The following is an 8,698-nucleotide window of genomic DNA, read 5'->3' on the forward strand; positions in this document are numbered from 1 at the left end:
AAATTTATGTATTGTATTGATTAAGGCTGGTTGAGTGGAAGAGAAGGCCTTATGGCCTTAACTCTGCCAGCGAAAATAAAACATTATTATTATTATTATTATTATTATTATTATTATTATTATTATTATTATTATTATTATAATTAAGAAATGAGAGCAAAGCCTACAGCATCAACCCTCATATCCTGTGTTTAACTTGTTACATAATGTTTGTAAGGGTTTGTGTTTTCCTTACAATCAGATGATGTATCCGCTGTGTGGTTCTACAGCCTGACCAAAAATAGACAGAATTCATGAAAGTAAGGACGCGGTAGTACTTGGGGCTAAGAGGAATGAAGTTACAGGAGAATGGAGAAAGTTGCACAACGCAAAACTGCACGCATTGTATTCTTTACCTGACATAATTAAATCTAGACGTTTGAGATAGGCAGGGCATGTAGCAGGTATGGATGAATCCAGAAATGCATATAGTGTGTTAGTTGGGAGACCTGAAAGGAAAAGACTTTTGGGGAGGCCGAGGCGTAGATGGGGGGATAATATTAAAATGGACTTGAGGAAGGTGGGATATGATGGTAGAGACTGGATTAATCTTGCTCAGGTTAGGAACCGATGGCGAGCTTATGTAAGGGCGGCAATGAACCTCCGGGTTCCTTAAAAGCCATTTGCAAGTAAGAACGCAGTAGTGATGTTGAAACTATTCACCTTCAACTACGTTGAAGTTATAAAAGCATGGAACTTTATATTCATGTGTCATAAATGTCTTTGTATTTTTGTAAATAAAGTGTATGTCAGAGATGACACATACTTCCTCATTAGTCGTTATAGTTTCTACGAGTTTCATGTTACAAGTGATATTGTTTGTAGTTCATGTTCTTGAACTATTATTATTAAAAATATCTATGTAAATGAAACAATTTTAACATGCACTCTGACAAGAAGATAAATTTTCATTTTCTGTTTTGCATACACAAGGCTTTCTCTATAATTCCTGAAGTAAGAAATCTGACTTTACACACACATTTTAAGATTTGAATATTAGTATTAGCCCACAAAATTCTGATATATGCAAGGACTTCTTGCTTAGTCAGGTTCTTGAAAAAGTAGTTCTCGGGTAGCCATTTCGGGAAGGTTCGAACACAGTTTATTTAATATGTATTTTCCTTTACACCGGGTTTCTTATGGCACTATTAAACTCCTATGTATAGAAACAATTGAAAAAATAGCTTTAATCAGTGGACTATGTTTAGTAATTAGCATAAGACATTAATTTAGCATAATTTTATTAAGACATGAGTAAAGTTATCATCATACTGACAGGAGTGAAAGTTATGAAGATGAATTTAGTATTATGGAAGGTCGTACAGTTTGTGATCAACATTTTGAATAAAATTATGATCCAAGCTACATTCTGAACTTGACATCATTATTATTAGAATTATTTGTTAGAGTGAAGTTAAGGTCAGTAGACCTTCTCTTTCACTTGAACATATATCAACTGAACTACAATGTAATTCGTACTGTAGCACTCAATGAAATTATCTAGGATACAGGCTACGGATTCTGATAATAAAGTAACAGTACGGCTTGAAACTTCAGCTACTCGTAATATAGAATAAACATGTCTAGCTACTATCTAATAACGTTCTAAGATTAGTCTGAAACGACGTTAGGGTCCGACAGTGTCTGATCTAGCACGGGAGAGAATTCCAAAGTCGGATTGCATCACTAAGGGTGCTATGCATAGACATTTCGCTAGCCCGCGCTACGAGCGTGCTAAACTAGCCCCGGCTATCGACTGATTACTTGTACAGGATTCATATCATATGATATCGCTAACACTGGTTTATGAATACGAAAAACGTTAGTTCGCTGATCATCCACAGGAAGCCCGCGCTAAGAATGTCTATGAATACGGCCCTAAATGATGAAGAATATCAGAAGTTCTGTGTTGGGGGATTAGAAACAGAACTAAATGACTAGGGACGGAAACGTGAAGCAAGATACTGAGCAGTGGAGGAATGTACTGTTTTGAATAATAGCGATAGACCGTGTAGCTGACGATAACATTTGGAAGCATTATGGGCACGTCTGTAAGAGACTTATTTAGGACCGTGAAGAGAACGCCGCAGTAGTCGAGCGTATTTTGAGGGCTGCTGGGAGTGTCATTTAGGATCCTAAGTCAGTGGCGTATTGAAAACACTTTTTTTTAGTGATTTGTATGACCCATACTTCCCAATTTAGATTTATATCCATGTGGGCTCCGAAATTTTTAACTGCGTTACTATATTTTACAATGTCCCCATTCATTATTAATTTAAGGTTCTGATTTATATTGCCTATATCCTAAAAATATAACATAAAAACTTGCAAATATGGTGCAACATCTGTGGCCAGGAGGAAAAAGGTCTTAAGTAAAAATTTTATACTTTTCAGGAGAGCAGTAGAAAAATTGAAATTGGTGTCAATTATAGAGTTTTTTTAATTAAGAGGCTTTTCCTGGATATTATTTGTTTGTATTTCTTCTAAAATAGGTAATATTGCTCATTTAACAATTTTCTTGATTATTTCCAAAAATAGCCGCACTTAAGCCCTTTTAAGACTAGAACCCAAACTGAGTAGAAGGGACTATTTAAACATAAGACCTTTTTTCATGTGAAAATAAATGAGAAATGTAAATGTTATGTTTTATTTAACGACGCTTGCAACTGCAGAGGTTATATCAGCGTCGCCGGATGTGCAGGAATTTCGTCCCGCAGGAGTTCTTTTATATGCCAGCAAATCTACTGACATGAGCCTGTCGAATTTAAGCACACTTAAATGCCATCGACCTGGCCCGGGATCGAACCCGCAACGTTGGGCATAGAAGGCCAGCGCTATACCAACTCACCAACTAGGTCGACTGAGAAATTCAAATTATTAGGAATGCAAAATGGGTCTTAAACAATTATAGGAATGTTTACCCTGGTGCTTAAAGTTTTAAAAGGAAAGGGCATCAGTATGTGATAAAATGGCTAAAATACAAGTTAGACCTTTTTAATAGGGAAGCATGGAAAGTAAACATGTGATGTTTGTAAGGAATAAAGTATTAAATATTCTTAAGTCCTTTATTCTGTATGTGCTCGATTCAAAAAGTACTTAGGACATTTGGTAACACCCTATAAATCCAGTCAGGAGTCTTATTTGACTTTAACCGTTTTACCAGATTGTAGAGAATTGTTTCCGCTTTCAGAATATATAAAAAACTCATTTTCACAAAAAATTTACTTAAGACCTTTTTCCTCCCGGCCACAGAATTAAATATTGTGCAAAATTACTTTAACGAACTTTTTATTTACTATTCTACAATTTGTTTGTGGATATTAACCCCTTACATTCCTCAGCCTATAAAAACAGAAAGGGGGGGGGGAAGGGATGAAAAATACCCTCGGCGTGACTATTTACTTTACAGCTATGTTAATAGAGTCACAGGCTGTTTACGAATTACTATCTGGCAACAGCGGGGTTGGAACCACTTAAGCGTCACATGATTGGGAGGACTGAAGGCAAGACTGACCAGCAACAATCTGCTCATACTCCTAACATTATTTTGTCCTTTGTAGTTTTGATAACTTACCGCTGGCGAATCTAATTATCTTCAAACTTCATTTAACCACAAAATATTTCTAAGGAAAGGAAATTCAAAATAATTAACGAAACGCAATATACATATCTGGCCATTATTGACACAAAATATGTCAGTAATACTTGCAGAACTGTTAGAAAATTTAATTCTAATATGACCAAAAATAGGCTTTTCTACCATTTTTGGATCAAATATGATTTAATGCTGACATATGAATTTATGTGACGAATAAAAACCGTGTCATTGTGTTCAGAAAAGCTAGAAATGTGTTCAATTTAACTTAAGCTTGTAAAAAAGAGAGCAGAATAAAAATATGACCTTCCATAGGAATCCGATTAGGTTAGAAATTATTTCTATTATTATTATTATTATTATTATTATTATTATTATTATTATTATTATTATTATTATATTTTCACATTATTACTCTACAAATCAGGGTTGATGAAAGTGCTCGTGCATCCTGTTTTCCAAACGACAGCGAACTCTTTCTTAAAGTCTTTATTCAACATGATTCTGTATTCATTCCGCAATTTGCGTAGTGTTAACAAAGGTTTGTAATTGTTAACAGCTGAACGCACTGGACGAGGACACCAAGGAGATGTTGTCCCTTCTCCGTGACACATGTCTGGATCAAACTAAAGTTGATAAAGGTAAAGTATCAAGAAGGCAATAGAAGTCCAGTACTACACGCTAACGAACTGGAGGAAAGATCACGTTAGAGTGAATCCACTTCAGAGATTTTTGTTGTGATCTCTCTCTACTCCATCCAGTTTGCTGCTTTCATATGCAGATTTTCTGCTATAGTTGTCAATGCTGTTAACAGTGTCATTGTCAACATAATGGGAGTGACTGCAGAATACAGCTAACTCAACTGCTATAGCATTAGTGACATGCCGTGCTGCGCGGGTGTAAATCTTGGCCCCCTACAGTAACATTAATTTGGACAAATAAAAGAAAATCGTAAACGGAGAACATGATGCAATTGCAGACAAACAATTATTTCGTGGATATCTTCTGAAAGAATGCGAGTTAGAGGGGGAAATGAGTTATGCACATGTTTTTAATTACAAATGCATTTTTTGTATCAGAAATAGTTATCCCCTTAGTAAATTTATTTATTTTATTGGGTTGTTTTACGACGCTGTATCAACATCTAGGTTATTTAGCGTCTGAATGAAATGAAGGTGATAATGCCGGTGAAATGAGTCCGGGGTCCAGCACCGAAAATTACCCAGCATTTGCTCGTATTGGGTTGAGGGAAAACCCGGAAAAAACCTCAACCAGGTAACTTGCCCCGACCGGGATTCGAACCCGGGCCACCTGGTTTCGCGGCCAGACGCGCTGACCGTTACTCCACAGGTGTGGATCCTTAGTAAATGCTATGCTCCACTCACAGAACTTAACTCACTTGTCTCTGAATCTTTGGGCAAGATAGAGTTACCCCCTCAGCCAACCCTCTAAACCTGTCACCTACCTCTCACTGACTCCAGGTTCTTCTAGTTCGTAGTATGTATTCAGCTACGCACAAACTGCAGCCTATTGGCTTATTATGCTACCCTGTATGAGATACAGAGTAGCATTAGGTAAATAATTGATTATAATTAGGTAAATAATTGATTATAATTAATAATAAAGTGGAGCCACCGGCGTAGCTCAGTCGGTTAAGGTGCTTGCCTGGCGGTCTGAAGTTGCACTCGGGCGCGGGTTCGATCCCCGCTTGGGCTGTTTACCTGATTGGGTTTTTTCCGAGGTTTTCCTCAACCGTAAGGTGAATGCCAGGTAATCTATGGCGAATCCTCGGCCTCAAGTCACCAAATACCATCTCGCTATCACCCATCTCATCGACGCTAAATAACTTCGTAGTTGATACAGCGTCGTTAAATAACCAAATAAAAAATAATAAAGAAGTCCTAAGTTCGATCCTCCTGGTACTCCAGAATGGCTTAGGAAATATCCAGACTGCTCATTGTGAAAAGACAAGTAGGCCTATTGTAGTTTATTTTTCAAGCAAAATGAGAACATTTCGATTAATTTCCTTGAAAACACAAACTTTATCATTTTGCTTCAAGCTCTCACTTCATTTTCTTACTTTCAGATCACATCGAGAAGGCAAGACAGGGACACTTCGCTGAAGACGAAAAATTCAAGGTACATAAGGTTACGCATACATCCCGAGCCACTTACGAAAACGTAAGCAAGTCGAACACAGGCAGAACGTAGCAATATGAAGAATGTTAAAAGCTGAGTGAGTTGGCTGCGCCTGGGGGTTATGCAGTTCATATAACGTGACGTTTAAGAAGTACTTCAAAGTGCTTCTAGCAGCATCTAGTCAGATGGCAAGAATTCAGTGCAAGCAGGAGTTCGTAACTTACTACAGGTAGACAGATAAATCGATAGGATATGTGCATTAGATTAGACATATTACAAATATATATTATATTAGATTATATTAGGTAGATATACACGATACATAGACAGATATCGTTTCCTGTCAAATTTTCGGTCTGCGCCAAATCTAAGACTTCCTCCTTCGTTACTTTTCTTTGGTTCTATTTCACGGAACTAACTCCGAGGTGGGTGGGTGGGTGGGTTGGTTTAGAATTCGTTGATGTTAAGTGAAGAAAAACTTACCATTTAAAAATTAGGGACATGTGCCCTGCATAATGGACAGGTTCGCTGAAAAAAAAAAAAGGAAATGGCCATAAATCCATTTTGTCATCATTGTCATCAGTGTCATTAAAAAGACTTAGCACTCTCCTAACTATATATGAGGAGTGTCGTTTCAAAACGTGTTAAGTCCCCCCTCCATCGAAATTTAGTTTGATGCGATTTCGCACTTATAAGCATGTCTTCTATCATAAATCATAACAAAATTGGAGCATTTTCGTATTATATTCTGTGTTTTTTGTATGCGCTTTCTGATGCGTCGGATCAAATCGTGTTATGTTCGCGAAACTGATCGGTTCAAATCGTATTAAATTCCCAACCGTTTTTCTTTCATTGGTTGACCTGAACGAAGTGCCGCATTTTTTCCTAAGTTGTCAGCGTCTGTGTACGATGTAACGAATAATGGTTGCTTACTAGTTTTGTGCAAAATGGATAGTTATGCAATAGTTGGAGAAAGATCGAAAAGGATCAGGAAAAGGTTGAGAACAAAAACAAAAAGGCATAGGCCTATTGAAATGAGAGCAAGGTTATGTACCCACATCAGCTGTGTTACTACAATAAATTGAATTAAACATCACATTGTGAGATAATATATTCTGAACTACATGCATTTTCTTATACACACAATGGGGAAAAATGGACCTTTCTACAACTAATCGTTTCCAATTCATTGTGTATCATTCCCACAAAGTTTCCAACATTCTATATATGGAACGAGACTCAATTTGGAATAGGGCATCAGGAATAATATCATTTCTCGAAGCACTCAGCTTTGAGCAGGATGTTACTTGCATAAGACTTTTCTTGGCAGAAGCATCGGGTATAATAAAAACATGCACATAGTACACGTCCTTCCTTTTTGGCTCCAAAGCAAGGCAACCCCCCCACATATTTCCGAAGTTGTAATGAATTTTCCAGTGCGGGGCCATTCATTTTTACCGGCTGATAGACTTTTCAGAGTCTTAGAGAAAACGTTGCATAAGAAAGCCGAGATAATTACCCCTCATCAATATAGGGTTTTTTTTTTAAATGAAACAGTGGGTTCCGTTAAAACTCTAGGAGAAAATTGGACAATTCGGGATTATAAATCTGTAGCTTCACAGTACAAAAAGATTGACGGAATCAAGGATATGAAAAAGGTTACGTTGAAAAGGATCTATAAAAATGGAAAATCAGAGGTTACTTTGAAAATGGAACCCACATTTAGATATGGTGATCTTTTCAAAGTAGGCACTCGTATTATAAAACGAGGAGTAAGAAGAATAACAGAGCCACAAATCTCACTGATGCTAAAAAGAACGATATAGAGCGTTCGCGCGCTAAGCAAAGGATCCCGGGATCGATACCTGGCCCCGGAACAATTTTTCCTTGAAATTATTCAAACCTGCTTTACAGGGAGCTATTACCTGAAAGCCAGATTTGCATAATACATTCGTTACTGTGTTACGTTAACAGAAAGCCACAATTTAAGTCATACAGAGTATTGTGTGCACTCATAGTTGAGTTCTGGCGTCTTGGCAGCTCACTTGAGTTGTGTGGATATAAAGGAAAAATTGTGACGGTGTCGTGTATGGTTCCTGGGGTAGCTCAGTCGGTAGAGCGTTCGCGCGCTAAGCGAAGGGTCCCGGGATCAATACCCGGCCCCGGAACAATTTTTCCTTGAAATTATTAAAACCTGTTTTACAGGGAGCTATTACCTGAAAGCCAGGTTTGCAACGATGTGGATACTTTGCTGAAAGTGAGATTTGGAGATAGTTGGGAAGAACTGGATGACGTGGGGTTCTATGTTTCTGCATCAGCATTGATACAGGATCTTTTACTGAAAATAATGAATATGGTGAACATCTTCATGAAGAATCAGGTTTTGAAAGACTCTGAAAGACTGTATTTTCATAATTATATTACTTATGTGCATTCATTTTAGACTAAAGGGTACAAAGAAACAATGTAGCTTCAATTTTGTTAGTACACTAGTATAATTTATGATAGGCCTGTTTCGTCGTTAATAAATACGGAACACACAATTTTAATCTCAAATAACCATTTCTGTTACCTTATAACAAATAATAAATGACATCTTTGTGAATAAGGTAAATAAATGAAACAGCATTGTGTAAGAAACAAAATGTGTTGGATCAAAACGTATTAAATTCATTGTGTAGGTTCAAAACGTATTAAGTAACAAATTAAAAGTCAAATTGCTCCACATTGTGATAGAAAACACATTTCATATTTTATCAGTATTAGTTTTAAATGTCTATATTAACATGATGGCAGTTCATTTTTATACATATTCAAAACACTTTAGGAGAGAAACGTTTTTATTGTTTCCTGTAAAATTAGAATTCGGGATCATTACACGTTTTGAAACGATGCTCCTCACATATCTACTACAATAATCGATAT

The 8,698-nt window shown here is 36.8% G+C and overlaps 1 non-coding gene across 1 annotated transcript; it reads left to right on the top strand.

Moving 5' to 3' along the window:
• The first annotated feature begins 7,867 nt into the window (after nt 1-7,867).
• Nucleotides 7,868-7,941, top strand: TRNAS-GCU (transfer RNA serine (anticodon GCU)). Its single transcript has one exon. It is a non-coding gene; the product is annotated as a tRNA-Ser (tRNA).
• The last annotated feature ends 757 nt before the right edge of the window (nt 7,942-8,698 follow it).

This window comes from Periplaneta americana, chromosome 15, assembly GCF_040183065.1.
Source record: "Periplaneta americana isolate PAMFEO1 chromosome 15, P.americana_PAMFEO1_priV1, whole genome shotgun sequence".
In the NCBI taxonomy this organism is placed as follows: Eukaryota; Metazoa; Arthropoda; class Insecta; order Blattodea; family Blattidae; genus Periplaneta; species Periplaneta americana.